Consider the following 13,837-nt stretch of genomic DNA (forward strand, 5'->3'; position numbering starts at 1 on the left):
GGCTGAGGTTTTAAGGCAGTGAAGCATCCATTAGGAAGTGCTTACAGTGACCTTGGTGGCTGAGTCAGTCATTTGGCACTGCCTGAAAGCAGGAATGTGTTTTTCTCAGGGGCTAGATGGTGGGATGCAGTTTCTGTATCGCTTGTCAGAAGATTTGCTCCCGGAATTCGGCTGTTGGGAAGGCTGAACTTCTGTCTCGTGTTCATTCTGCCTCATGCTCGTTCTTGTACGTTTCTTTTCCCAGCCTGAGCAGGGACAAGAGTCCTGAACTCCACAGGACTTTAAATCTCCCACGCTGATTTATACCTGTGCCTTCGGCAATTGGAAGCCAAAGTGTTGCGGTATTTCGGCATCCCTCAGTGATGGAAGGGATTTGTTTTGCTGGGATTGCTGCTGTGAGACAGCTGTGGGTCCAAACCAAAATACTGGTTAACGTAAACATGCACTGTATCTCTGCTCTGTAGAGAAACATGGATCCAGGAATCAGTACCCAGACTTGGTAGGAACACGACTATCTGGGATTTGTTACCAGCAAAGAGGCCTGCTAGGTTTTTATTATCTGGAGCACAGTGTTCAAAAGCCTTAATTTCAACCAAGTTTGTAAGCGTCCTCATAAGATACATTTTGTAACGAAGCTCAGTCCTCACCTCCAGTATCCCAAACTCTCGGAACAAGTTCTGGTGCGTTCCTGCGGGACTCCAGGAGACAGCAGCCTTGTTATGATTGGAGAGCTGGATCCTAGTCTTGTTCTTCAGGAAAAGAGCTGCAGTCAGCCCCTGCCAGGCTCCGCTTGCTTCTGGGCACAGGAGCAGGTGTTCCTCAGAGGCAAAGCACTACCGGTTGGATGCTGGGTGGTATTTTGTTTTCAGGATGACTCAGGAGTCTTCCTCAGGTCAAACCCACAACTCTAAACCCCTCCTCACTGCACAGCCCCAGTGTTGTTCTGTGCGCTCAGTCTTCCTGTATCCACTCGGTTGGGTGGAAACTGCTAGTAATAACACCACCAGACCAGAAGTCACCAGCCTCAGGAAGCAGGAAAAGAAAAGGAAAGGGAAAAAAAATAAAGCATGTTTGGGCAATGGAAGTATTTATTCACATGGTTTGGGGGTTATCTTCTTGCTCTTTCTGCTCTTTATATTCCTACTGTTCCACATTTATATTCCCAGAATTGGGCAGGGTGGATTTCCCAACTCAAGGAGACCAACCACCTTTTAACCCTGCCCAGAACCATTCCCACCAAGTGCTGTGTTCAGGACATACCCTTGAAAAGGTACAGAAAAAGTCGCAGCAGCCATCTATGTCCAGCTCCTTCGCTGAGACTGAGTCTTTAGGTAAGAGCCAGGGGATTACGGGATGTACGTGAAATGCAGAGCATCAGCATAAAACACCTTCAGTAAGGAGCCCAAGAGCCACGCTTGGTACGTGCAAAACTAGACCGGGCTCATTAGGAGCCTGCGGCTGAGGCAGTGAACCCTCACTTGCCATCTGCAGGGCTGGGCGGCGAGGGCACCGCAGGGGAAGGTGACAGTCCATCAGCAAACAAACCTGCTAGAAAAACATTAAATTCCACCCGCTCAGAAAAAAGGCAGGCAGCCTCCAGCCTGTGTGAGCCCCTGGGGCCTTCAGTCGGATGCATAAACGAGACATCATCCGGCCCTCGGGATGCTCCTGCTGACCTGTGCTGCGCAGGGCAGGGGCTGCAGCACCGCCTGGGAGCCCTCCGGAGCCAGGTCACCGCTGTAGCTGTGTTGGTAAAGCCCCTGCGGACCCCGGTGCGTGATTGCAGCTCCAGCCCAGTCCAGCGTTACCGGTAAGTAGGGATAAAAATTGGGATTTAGTGCTGCTGAGAACAGGTCTGTGCTGTCCTACGTGCCCAGGCCAGCTGGCTGCAGCGACAGTGAGCCTCGGGCGCAGGACGGTGCTGCCGGGCTCTGCAGCCCCTGCCCTGTAACTTCAGCCGCTCGGTTTGTTTCAATCTAGTTTCTGATTAAAGTGGAGTCTCATTCTGAGCACAACCTCTGCTGCCAGAGCAAAGCAGGTCTGGGGACCCGTTCTCTTTCACACCTCTCTGACTCGCCGGCTCCCTCGAGTCCCTGTTCTTTACAGCAGGATGGGGCCGGGCTTGTAGGTGAGTGTTAGATAGATCTTAGTGCTCCACAGCAACTCACAGCAACAGTAACGGCAGTGCCAGTGCTCTGCCCTGTCACGCAGCCTCTCGCACCAGCGAGGAGGCAGGTTAGTCCCTCCAGCCTGTCCCACCACCCTGAAGCATCAGGATTTCTGTGGTGTCCTGTCTCCCGCGCTCCCTGGGCTGAGCTGTGCAGGAGGACGTGTGGGGCTGTGGTTATATCGGCATCCTGAGGGCTCAGCCGGTCCTTTCGGGGCTGAGCAGAGCCCTGCCCAGCCTCGCCTCTGCAACAGCTCCATCCTTCCCAGGCAGTTGTCCCACAGTCCCTCCAGAGAACACACAAACTTTTTTTGCCTCTATCCAGCCAGTCGTGCCCCAGTTACACCCATCGGCAAACACCTAACAAGGCATTTGGCAGATCAGTTTTCCGAGCACAAACCTAAAGTGCTGGGATGACGTTTACTTTCAAGCACTACCCCTGCCCCGAGGTGTCTCCTGACACCGGGATTTGACAACGCACAGCCTGCACACTTTCCTTTTCTGCTTGCGGCATGTGTTGAGTGAGGCTGGACATCACTGTAACACACAAACAGCTTCACGTGGTAGAAAGGTCGCTGCCAGAGAGAACAAGAGCCCGTTTGCTCTCTGGACCCCATGACACAGCCCTAGAGAGTGAACCTGTTTGTGCTCAGGTCTAGGCTGTGCTTTCGGAGAGGAGGGAGAGATGGCAGCGGGCGCTCTGAGCCAGTGTTCATCTGCTCATCGCTGCCGTTTACTGGCCTAGGGACAAGCCCCAAACAACTGCCCATCGTTGCCTGCACTACCCCTGCCCAGCCTTGCTCCCTTCTCCAAGACTCTCTAAGCAGCTAAGGCAGAGCAGTTGGGTTTTTCCCAGCGCCAGAGCTGGCTGTGGTGTGTCACGTCCTTCCCCAGAAACCCCAGTGGTCTGCAATCTGTTTTCCCCCTGCATATCAATGAAGTTGGAGGGAAAGACTGACGTTTTCTCTGATGGCAGCTTGTAAGCACAGTTTGCTTTAGGTCAGCCGAAGACCTCCGCTCTGCTGAAGCGGTGGCAGGTGACGAGAGGCATTGCTTCTGAGCGACGCGCCAAGCAGCCTGCCGGGCTGCGCTGGGCGTGAAACGCTTTCCTTCCCTTTTCTCGTGGGTTTTCACTTTAGCAGACAGGCTTCATGTGCTTGCCAGCCCTTCTCCCCCAGGCCTCCTCCTCCTCCTCCTTCTACCAGTACCGCTGTGAGCTGGAGGTCCGTGGAGGTTTCCTCCGGGGGCTTTTCATCACCATTGCTGAAGCTCTTTGCGTAAAACTTAGGGATTTAATGCAACATAAAGAATTTTTTAAAACGTTTTCCATTTCTAAAAGCAGTTATATCTTTAGTTCACTCCTTTCTGGAACCGGCTGCAGTCGGGTTCCAGCAGGAAGGCTCCTCCGCTGCTGGCGGTGAACTCTCTGCCGTGCTGGAAATGCAACAGGCTCTCCATCGCAGCAGTGGGCAGCTGCCGGGCCCTGCCTGCCTCCCCCACGTCCCCGCACTGCTGTCCCCCCCAGGCCAGCCCCAAGCTGCTCTGCAGCCCTCCCAGCACCTGATCCCGCCGGCAGTGCCAGGGTTGGCGTTTCCATCTGTCCCCAGACCCTCCCCATAGCAATGCGCCTTCCTGGAGTGCTTCTGGGCCGTGAACTGAATGTCAATGACAGAGGCGCTGATGGTGAATGGCATCTCTGATTTTTCAGGGTTTTGTGAATTCAGAGTGTATCTTACAAGTCTGTCACAGTAACTGCTGTTCCCTGGGGCTTGGGAGTCCTGTGGCTTCCCCTCCTCCCTTGTGAGCAATTTATTGCCTTTACTGACAGCTAACTATTGACTTCTCATTCTCCTGAAGATGAGATGTCCCGTCTCATCAAGTTTAAATTAGTTTTATCTTTAGACTTTCCTATTAATAAGCTCTCATGCTGGTGTCATTACTTGATATCTCATTTCTGATGTTTTCCATTAATGGCTCTATATCTTCCAGATGTTTTTTTCAAGTATATTTTTCCTCTGCTGGCTGAGTTATTTAACAGTCAGGCATGGATCAGGGACGTGAAGATGGTCAGACGCCGGTCAGAGGCATGCGTGGCATGGCCAAGCACCCACTGGCCAGCTGCGTATGCAGGGAAGGGCGATGGACCGGTGATGGGGCTGGTGGGGACGGCCACGCACTCCCTCGCTCCGTCTCTCTGCATCCCTCTATTCCCAGGCTGAGCTCTGCCACGCTGGGTGCTCTCAAGAGCGTGAGTCAATACAGTAATTAAAGTGCCTCCTGTGAGGCAAAGGTGGTGCAATTCATTTGGACAGCTGTATTGGACTCGCTCCTGGAAAAAGAGAGAATGACTTTCTGTGTCCCCTCCCACAGGCTCCTTCCCCCCGGCTCCCCGTGTGCCTGCTCCTGCGCCCGGGCAGCGGCTCCGGCCCTTGGGCAATAGCCCCAGGGCTAGAGGCACCTCTCAGCTCTGATTTCCCGTACAAGCCCTCCTCCCCGCTCAGAAATCTCGTCTGGGTCGTGCCCCGGGGACGTGCTGCAGGTTCAGGACACCCTCGCTGCGGTACCCTGGGAGCTCTGCGACCATGCAGGGATGCGGACCGGGCAGGGTGGCTCCGGGATGTGGGGAGAGCTGGAGCAGCAGCAAACCATGGGAAACCATGGATGGACTCGAGCAGCGCAGCTGCCCCGTGCAGAGCCTCTGCCTCCCCAGGCCCCTTCTGCCCCCGAAACATTTGCTGTGCGGGAGATACCACAGCTTCTCTTTCGCACTTTCCCTAACAGGGAAATTCGGGATCTTGTGTTCCACTGGGCAAAAGACAACGGTGCAGTGGAAGCACAGCACTGCACGTGATAATTTGGCTGAGCCGACGTCGGCTGCTGACCTGCAGAGAGGAAATCGCAGCGTGGCCAAGGCTGATGCCCTCCGCCCCGGCAGCAGGAGCCCTAGAGCTGGGAGCCGTGCGGTGAATCCGTGCATGTGGTACAGTGTAGTGTGCCAGGGGATGGTGCAGTGCTTCATGTGCCTGGCAGGTTCTCATCCCTATTAGCAGAACTTCCTCTAGGAAATTAGAAGTGAAAGGGAACTAGTTCACATTATTCCAAGGGAGCCCATGACCAGGGTCTCTGTTCCTGCTGGGTGGGAGCCACCTTCCCCAGCAGCTGGGCTGGCAGGAGCTGCTCCTGCCACCAGGAACATGGGGACAGCCAAGGCTGCCAGCCCGGCCAAGTGCCTTCGGCTTCAGGGATTTTCTCATTGCATCCTCAGTGGTGTGAAAAGCAAAGCTCATCGGTGTTGAAAACACCCAAATCTCCTAAGTCTCCTTAAGAGCAGGGAAATGCATTCCCTGGGTTTTGTTTCCAGGAGTCACTTGCATGGGGCAAGGCAGGGTAGGGGTGGGAAGTGGGGCCGGGTCGGCCACGGGGGGAGAGGATTAATGCAAGAACGAACCTCGTTTCCTTATGTATACTTCTTGCATTAATGAGGAGGAGAAGGGTGCCCGGTTCCTTGACTGGAAACCCTGGTATGACAATAGCCTGATGTACGGTGGCATTTCTAATAGAGCTATCAGGGTGCTTTGGGGACACTCCTGCTCACTGTGTGTCTGCTATCTGCAAAGTCAGGTCACAGAGGAGAATTAGCTTGCCCAGCCCCTGCTGTTGGCTTGCATGCAAAAATCACACAGCAAACTACGACCAACTGCAGAACGGGTAATTTGCAGCAGTGCCTACAGCACTGGGTTTAGGCTGATTAATATTCAGCGCACTGCTGTGAAAATGAAAAGCCAGACAGAATTGTCCTCCTCCCCTCTCTGCATCCATGACGATGCCAAGGGTAATGGTTGAAGCACAGAAACAAAAACAAGATTCACTTTCAGGCAAGCTGATACAGGGTTTTTGAGCCTAAACAAGATGTTCCATTCTCTTTGGGTTATTTAGCCTCATCTTTTAATGTGTGTGTTTTTTTTTTTTTTAATGTTATCTTTCTGTCATTTAATTACAGGAAGTTTAAAAAAGAATAGTAGGAGGCTTTCTTTGAAGCTGTCAGAACAAAACAGCAGGCATTTCAAAAAAACAGTTTCTCTTTAAAAAGGGAAACGTTCTGACATTTTAGAAAAAAATTCTTTCCATGATTTCTTATCAAAACTCCATTTTGAAAAGACATCTTACAGTTGGTGGGAAAACTTTCCCCATCCCGTGCTCAGAAGAAAGCATGGCACAGGCCTGCCGGGAGAAGCGGTACCCGCCGGCAGAGACCGGGATCCTCTGGGCAGCGGGAAGATGCCCTGGGGCTCGGGGGACAAACCAGCTCCCGTGTCTGGCAGTCTCGGTGCTCGTCCTCCCCAGCTGCTTCCCCTCCCCAGGCACCTTTCCCTGTCCCGGCCGCGGGTGATGGCTTTCTCTCCGTCCTCCCACGGCTCTTTCCCCCCCTTGTTGGGCAGAACAGCCTGGGAGATGCTCAAACCTGCCGGTCCTGCCATCCCACCCGTGTGGGGCTGAGGTAGGGCTGGGTGCTCTTGTACAACACAGCAGCTTACGAAAGAGGAAAGCAGAGCCCTGGCAAAAGCCGAGGCTGCTGTTTGCCTTCAGGGCTTTGGTTTTGCTTTTACATGGGCCAAAGTAAACCCTCACCCGGCCGTCCCAGACCTCCTGTTTTCCTGTTGTGCAAACAGAAGCCGGATGAGAGCGGGATGGCGTGCTGTGAGAGCAAACACAGGTCGAGGTGCTGCCGAGCAGGAGGAGCTGGCACCGCTCAGAGCTGTGCTCTGCCAGGCACCGCCGACCCGGGGCCAGGCTCCGGCCGAGGGGTCCGCACTGCGTCCCTTCCTGCCAGCAGCCACCGCAAAGGACCAGCCACGTGTCCCAGCCACCACGGGTGGAACCAGCGGGGTGAGAGGAGCCCCCGACCCCTCCGTGACGCCCCTGGGCACTGGCTGCGGCAATCCTGCACAAAACCGTGTTGTGTCCTTGCAGACGGGGCTCGCAGGGGTCTGAGCTGTCCCAGAGTCACCCACCCTCACACACCACGGCCAGGCGGTGCCAGCGGCAGGGACGTCCCCTGTGGCACCATTTTACATTAGTATTTGTGCACCAAACCAGTGCAAAATTCTGTCTCTTCCCTTCTATCAATTCCACTCGCCTTCTGTGGCTGCTCCGCAAGGTGCCCGTCCCCGGCGTAGGCTGGCGAGGCAGGTGCTGCTGCCGGCTCCGCAGGGCTCATGGTAGCCGGTGGCCCATTGCTCTGCGGGAGCGGAGGTGGGAACCTCCCCCATGGCACCATGCCACCTGGAAGGATTTGCTTTTTGGCATTTTGGTTCTAGGATTACTGAGGAAACCTTTAGACCTGTCTTTGCAATTATTCACAGCCAGTGAGCCTGAGCTGGGACTTGGCACTTTCTTTCATCCTGCTCCTCCTGTTTCTTTAGGAATTGGAAACCGAATGTGCCCAGCGAGGCGTTAGGTATTAGACAGCTTGGGCCAAGGCAAGGCGATCCGACCCTGTCCTTCCCCTCGCAGCTCTGCCACTGCCATCGAAGGACACACGGCCTTCTGCTCTTCACCTTCGTGCTCTGAGCACACGCAGCTCATTGGCATGAGGCTCAATTTCCCGGAGCCCCCAGCGCATCGGCGTTCATTGCGGCTGGCGGAGAGGCAGGAGGGATGTGCCAGCTGCAGCCCAGCAGTGCCTAATGACCATGTCTCGACAGCATCGTTACCTCTGTGTTTAATTGGCAGGGTGGGGGTGGCATCCTGCTCCCCACCAAGGACGTGCTGCTCGGGGCATCGCTCGCTCCTGCCTCAGGCTGCCACGGACAGGTAAAGGAGCGAGGAGCAGCAGGAGAGGCTCGGCTGGAGTCCCTGGGCATTGGGGGCACCTCGGTCACCCCATCGACTTCTGAAAAGGGCAGCAGGAAACTCCAAGGTGTTTAGAGAAACATTTAGACTCCTGAACGCTCAGCCATGGCGTGCAGGAGCTGCAGGATAGGCTACAGGCAAATGGTCTGTCCCTAATGAAAATTTTCATGAAAAAAAAAGAAAACTGAAAGCTTCTGCCCACAAATCAAATAATTCTATGGGGAACTTGAGCTGAAATACTTGATTTTTGGATCAGCTGCAAGGGACCAGCCGTCCCCACCATCTCATAACAACTCCTCCAGTTGAACCTTTCCTCCCCAGAGCCACTGCTGCTTGGCAGAGCCGTGGTTTCTGCGCAGAGCCGATTTAATTTCAAAAAACACTTTCTGTCAAAACTGGTTCAGGTGTGAAGTTTCAGAGCAGTGTTAGTGCCGGCTGTGGGGTAGGGGCTGTGCTCCAGATCGCATGGGATCAGATCGGTGCATGGGATCAGATCGGGACGAGGAGACAGCACAGGGTCCAGGTGGGGAGGGCGATGGTGGGGGACGAGCCACAGCCCAGGAACGGCGGTGTGGGCCGGGGTCTGCGCTGGAAATGCTCACCCTGAGCTGGCACCACAGCTCCCGGCTGTGCATGCTGCTCTTTCTGGCTACCAGCCGCTGGCAACTGCCATTTCCCACTTCCCAACATCTTCAGCCGTTCTGCTTCTCTTCACCTTTTTTTTAAAACAATTCATTAGGAAAAGGTGACACCCGCAGCCGGGGCTGGGGCAGGTGGCGGCTCAGCAGCACGTGCACGGTGGAAGGCTGCCGACAGCAGACACGTTACCGGCTGGCATGGCAAACTGCAAAGTGGAGTGTAAATGTCAGGTGAGAAGCAGGTCCCATCCTCTGGCCGAGGCACCGAGACGTGAGCAGGAGCCCTGGCCCGGGGAGCGGGGGCACTGGGAAAGATGCTGTCTGCAAACCCACGGCTCATGGGACCAGGTCTCCGCTGCGCCCGCGGGACGGGGCTCTGGGCAGGAGCAGAGGGACCCGTGATGGGCCGAGGTAGAGGAGGGTGTTGGTGCATCCCAGCAGGGATGCCCAGCAGAGCCAACACGGGTGCTGGGAAGCGGCTGGTGGCACACAGTGCCTTGCCGGTGGCTCTGCAGGCTGCAGAGCTCGGGGATCCGGCACCGGCCCCAGCAGCTCTCACCGTGCAGCCGTTCTGCGCAGGGGCTGTGGCACAGCTGACCCCAGGACGCATTTTGATGTGGGGAGCAGCCAGCAAGCCACTGCAGCCGGGAGTGAGCTCCTCCTGCACCCGAGAGCTCGCCGGCCATCGCCACCCGCTCACCCCCGGGGTCCCGGGGGTCCCGGCCCCAGCCCGGGGGCTGCTGCCCCGGCAGGGCACCAGGGACGTGTTTCTTCATGTCAAACAGCTCCCAGCTCGCTGGCAACAAGCAGGGAGCAGGAACAGAGAATAAAAGAACCAGCAGCTCAGGGACAAGGGCAGAATAAATCTGCATAAATACAAATGAGGAGAATGTTTATTTCTCACATTGACCACATTTCTGTAGCTACTTTAAATGGCGAGAGAGGCATGGGTCCATCAGAGCTGGGCAGGGCTCAGACTCGGCTCCGGGGCTGCAGCTCGTCGTGGTTCCCCACCTTTCCAGCAGACTTACCTATTAAATATTCTTTGCATGCGAGTTACTCCTGTAGCTGATAGGAGAGATAAATAACAAAACCCTTGCAAATGCAAAAATCCTTTGGCAGTTTGGAAAGAAACCAAATCACGTGCAGAATGCAGATGAAGAAAAATCCTTTTTATTGTAAGGAGTAACAGAAGGGATGTGAATCCGCCTCACCCACAATGCAACATATCCAAATCCACTTGGAGATTACAAGACAGGATAGCATTTACTCTGATCAGTTCAAAGCATGACTGTTAGGGAACAAATTGGCTAAGTACACATCTGGATTAGACTGTAGGCCTTTTTTGCCTTCTTTTTAACAGTATGAAATCACTGGAAACAGCAAAATTTCTTTTTGAAATGGTAAACTAATCAAGAAGCAGAAGGAGAGCAAAGACAAAGCAGTTACATTTCATCAGCATTTGTCCCTTTTCTCTCTTCCCTTCCTGGGAATTTGGTGCAGTTGGTGCAAATTCACAGATTTCCTGTGGGGCGGCTGCATGGGGACCAAATCGCAGCCGCCAGCCGGGCTGTCTTGGTCCAGCACCGGGAAAGTCTCCTCTGTGCCAAGCAGTTGCATGGCCGAAACCACAGCCCCGGTCCAGGCGGAACTCGGGTGTGTGTGAGGAAGGACAGGAGGCCCAGGGCCGCATCTTTGTCAGTGATTGCCGTAACGAGTGGCTTATGGCCGTGACAGCTGGGAGGGCATGTGGGCATGACCCGGGGCTCCTGCCTCTGGATCCACTGCTAGCAGCGCCATTGGCACCACTAGCCATTGGCATGGCCAGCCATCAGCATGGCTAACCATCAGCATGGCTAACCATCGGCACTGCTAACCATCAGCACAGCTAACCATCAGCATGGCTAACCATTGGCACGGCTAACCATTGGCACAGCTAGGCATTGGCACAGATAACCATTGGCACAGATAACTATCGGCAAGGCTAACCATCCCCATGGTTAACCATTGACACGGCTAACCGTTGGCATTGCTAACCATTGGCATGTCTAACCATTGACATGGCTAACCATTGGCACGTCTAACCATCGGCACAGCTAACCATTGGCACAGCTAACCCTGGGCTGGACAGAGGCACCGAAGTCTGATAAGGCTGAAATGTCACGCAGAAGAAATAGTGTATTTTCTTGGTTGGGTTTCTCCATTTTCACATCTATTCTCCATGTATTGAGTCATCTTCCTCCCTTCCCTCCTCCTCCTCGGGGCAGAGCGGTGGGAATCGCCCCTGGGGGCACCTGGGGGGATGCTGGAGCTGAGGTTTTGGGCAGCGCAGGAGCTTGGAGTGGCAGCCCCGTAACTCCCCTGTCACCTCCCGCTACCAGGCGGCAGGGTCAGCCCTGGTGGGCTCATCTCACCCAGCCCAGGCACTGCCACCGGCACCGGCACGTCGGGCAGCAGAGCCTCTGAGCCAGGTCCCCAGGCAGCAAATCGTCCTTACCCCACAGCGCTGCTGGCCCCGCGGCTACGGGATGCTCCCGGGATTGACGCCTGTGGCTGGGGGAGAGGGACCCAGGTCAGTGCTCTCTGCCCCCCCCCCGCCCGGCCCCCTGCACCCCGGCAGCCCCCACCCGCGGGGCCGGGCTCCGTGGTGCCCCATGCGCCGGTGGCCTGAGAGCCCCTGGCTTTATGGGCAGAGATGATTTAGTGCCCTGAGGAATACGCCTCTGGGGAAGCTGGGATGGCTTCCAACTCTTCCTTCCCTCCTCTATATATTAACTTCACATGCATATGAAGCTGAAAGCTCTTCCAATCACCTCTGCAAATATTAATTAATCTTCACAGCATCCTAAGGACCATTATTCACTCCTATTAAGTAAATATTATTAAATCCTTTTATGAGAGGTGAAGTGACTTTTCCAGGGCTGTGCAGGGCATAAGTAGGACTGCACAGACTCTGTCTCGTGACCATACTCCCGGAGCCACTGAGTGCGGCGAAGCAGCTGCTGCTCAGGGGTGAACCTGCCTGTGCCTGAGCCGGGGGATGTCTCTGAGGACCAGGGACCTCGATCGCCCCACAGCGCAGCTGCGCCGTGTGGGGTGGAAGCATTTTGTGGGACCACCCCGAGATGCATCAGCACCCTGTGGCTTTGGCTGCACCCCATGGCCATGGGGACCCGCTCCCCGCTCTTGGCCACTACCCCGCGCCAGGGCTGTGTCCCTGCTGTGCGTCCCTGCTGCTGTGGCTGCCCCTCTCTGGGTCACAGACACCAGTGGGGATCCCCATCGCGGCGTCGAGGCCAGACTTACTCTGAAGGAGCCAGTCGATGAAGGCGCTTGGGAACGGGGAATTCTGCAAAAACCCAGGAGGCATTAAAGCGCATGACTGCGGAGGCTGCGGCAGGCAGGAGGGCAGGCAGCGCAGGGGGGCCAGGGACGGGACACGGCTGTACCTGCAAATCCAGCTCCACGAACTGCCCGGATGTCACCGGCAAATTGGAGAGGGCAGAGTGGATTTTCCCCAGGAGCCCAAAGGAGATGACACCTGCGGAGAGGGAGAGGCCGTCAGGGCTGGGCAGAGCCGGCTGCCCGTTCAGGAGCCTGCCGGAGTGCTCTGCCTGCCTGGAGCCGCGCTGGCAAGCGGAGCATCGGGCAGAGGCTGGGAGAGGAAGGTCCCCAGCACCACAGGAGGAAAAAGTCTCGTCTCTCCTGCGGGTCTCAAACCTCCCGGGCTTCAAAGGCTCCCATGAAAGCCGCTGTCCTGGAGCTACCTGGTGCATGTCTCATCACACGGGAAATGTTTTGGGTAAATGGGGACAACGCTGCCTGCAATGAAGCAGCAATTGCCTCTGTGCGGGACTCGAAGTGAACAGAGCCGGGGAGGGAAACCCCCCTGCTCTGCGGGGCTGCAAACCAGGGGGTCCCAGCAGAGCTGCCTCGCTTGCAGCAGCTCGGGTCTGGCCCCAGTTAGAAAAACAACCGTGAGAACAGCGGGATCGTGATGCTTTCGTGATGTCGGGCAGCGGGGGGGTGAGCCAGGACTCTGCCACCCACAGCAGCTTTGCTGGTGGAGTGGAGCAGCTCCTGCTTCACACAGAGCAACTCCTCCCACGGCTCCGGCTCTCCGGAGGACGGCCACAGCCTGTGGAGATGGCTAGACACGCAAAACTCAAGTGTGGCTCTAAAAATTAATGTAGAAAAGAAAATTTAATGACTTACGGTTGAGGAATTGTAGCTTAATATTGATGATGCTGACCCAAATATTCACTAATGGGCAGAGCTGTAACGGTAACAAGTGGCACAACGTTGGTGAGAATACTGTGGGTGTAGCGACGTGTTTCCCTAACATCATTTGAGTTTCACAGGCTTTAAATCAAGGCGGAACAATCAGCTCCCAGAGCACAGTTTCCTCCGTGGAAAAAGAGCAGTATAAATTGTTCAGCTCTCCTCTCAAAGTGGCACAGATTCTATTCAACAGAATGAAAAGATTTTCTAACAAGCACCTTTTTTCTAAGTGAGGCTGTCGCTTCTGCTTACCGCACCGTCTCGGTACCAGAAGGCGCTTCAGAAAGCAATTGGTCACAAATTATCCTGCAACATTGACTGATGGAATCTGAATTACTTCTAACAAATAAATCCTGACTGTAAGAAAGATCAAGGAAGCCTGCGGAATTCACTTACGGGATGTGGGCATGTGCCTGTTGCATGCACACATGTGTCTGTATGTATGTGTGAATCTGCTGGACAGTTATGGCAACAGCACTAATTTCGGTTAAAGTGCAGCTTCTCACAGCAAAGGACTTTCGGGCACTCACCAGTGCAGGTACGAGGGACTGAAGAGACGAGTTCAGCAAACCGCTCACCAGATTGGTGAGGAAGCTGGAGAGGGAAAAAGACAGACAAAAATTACCAGGGAGATTGTCGAAACCCGGTGCTCCGCAGCAAGACAAATCTGAAATACTCTGCTGGTCTGCAATGCCGTGAACACCGAAGAGGAGCACGCCTTGTCTTCTCTTCTCTCGGGTCTTAAAAGATGCTGCTAGCCCACAGCTCCCCCAGGCTTTAGCAGGCATTACAGATGCTCAGGACTTTGTTATCTGCTTATCAAAATCTGATTGTTAAGGTGTAAATCTGTGCCCGGATTTGAGACTGAAATCTTGCCCCACTGCAAACATGCAAAGAG

This window comes from Gavia stellata, chromosome 20 (assembly GCF_030936135.1).
Source record: "Gavia stellata isolate bGavSte3 chromosome 20, bGavSte3.hap2, whole genome shotgun sequence".
NCBI classification, from domain to species: Eukaryota; Metazoa; Chordata; class Aves; order Gaviiformes; family Gaviidae; genus Gavia; species Gavia stellata.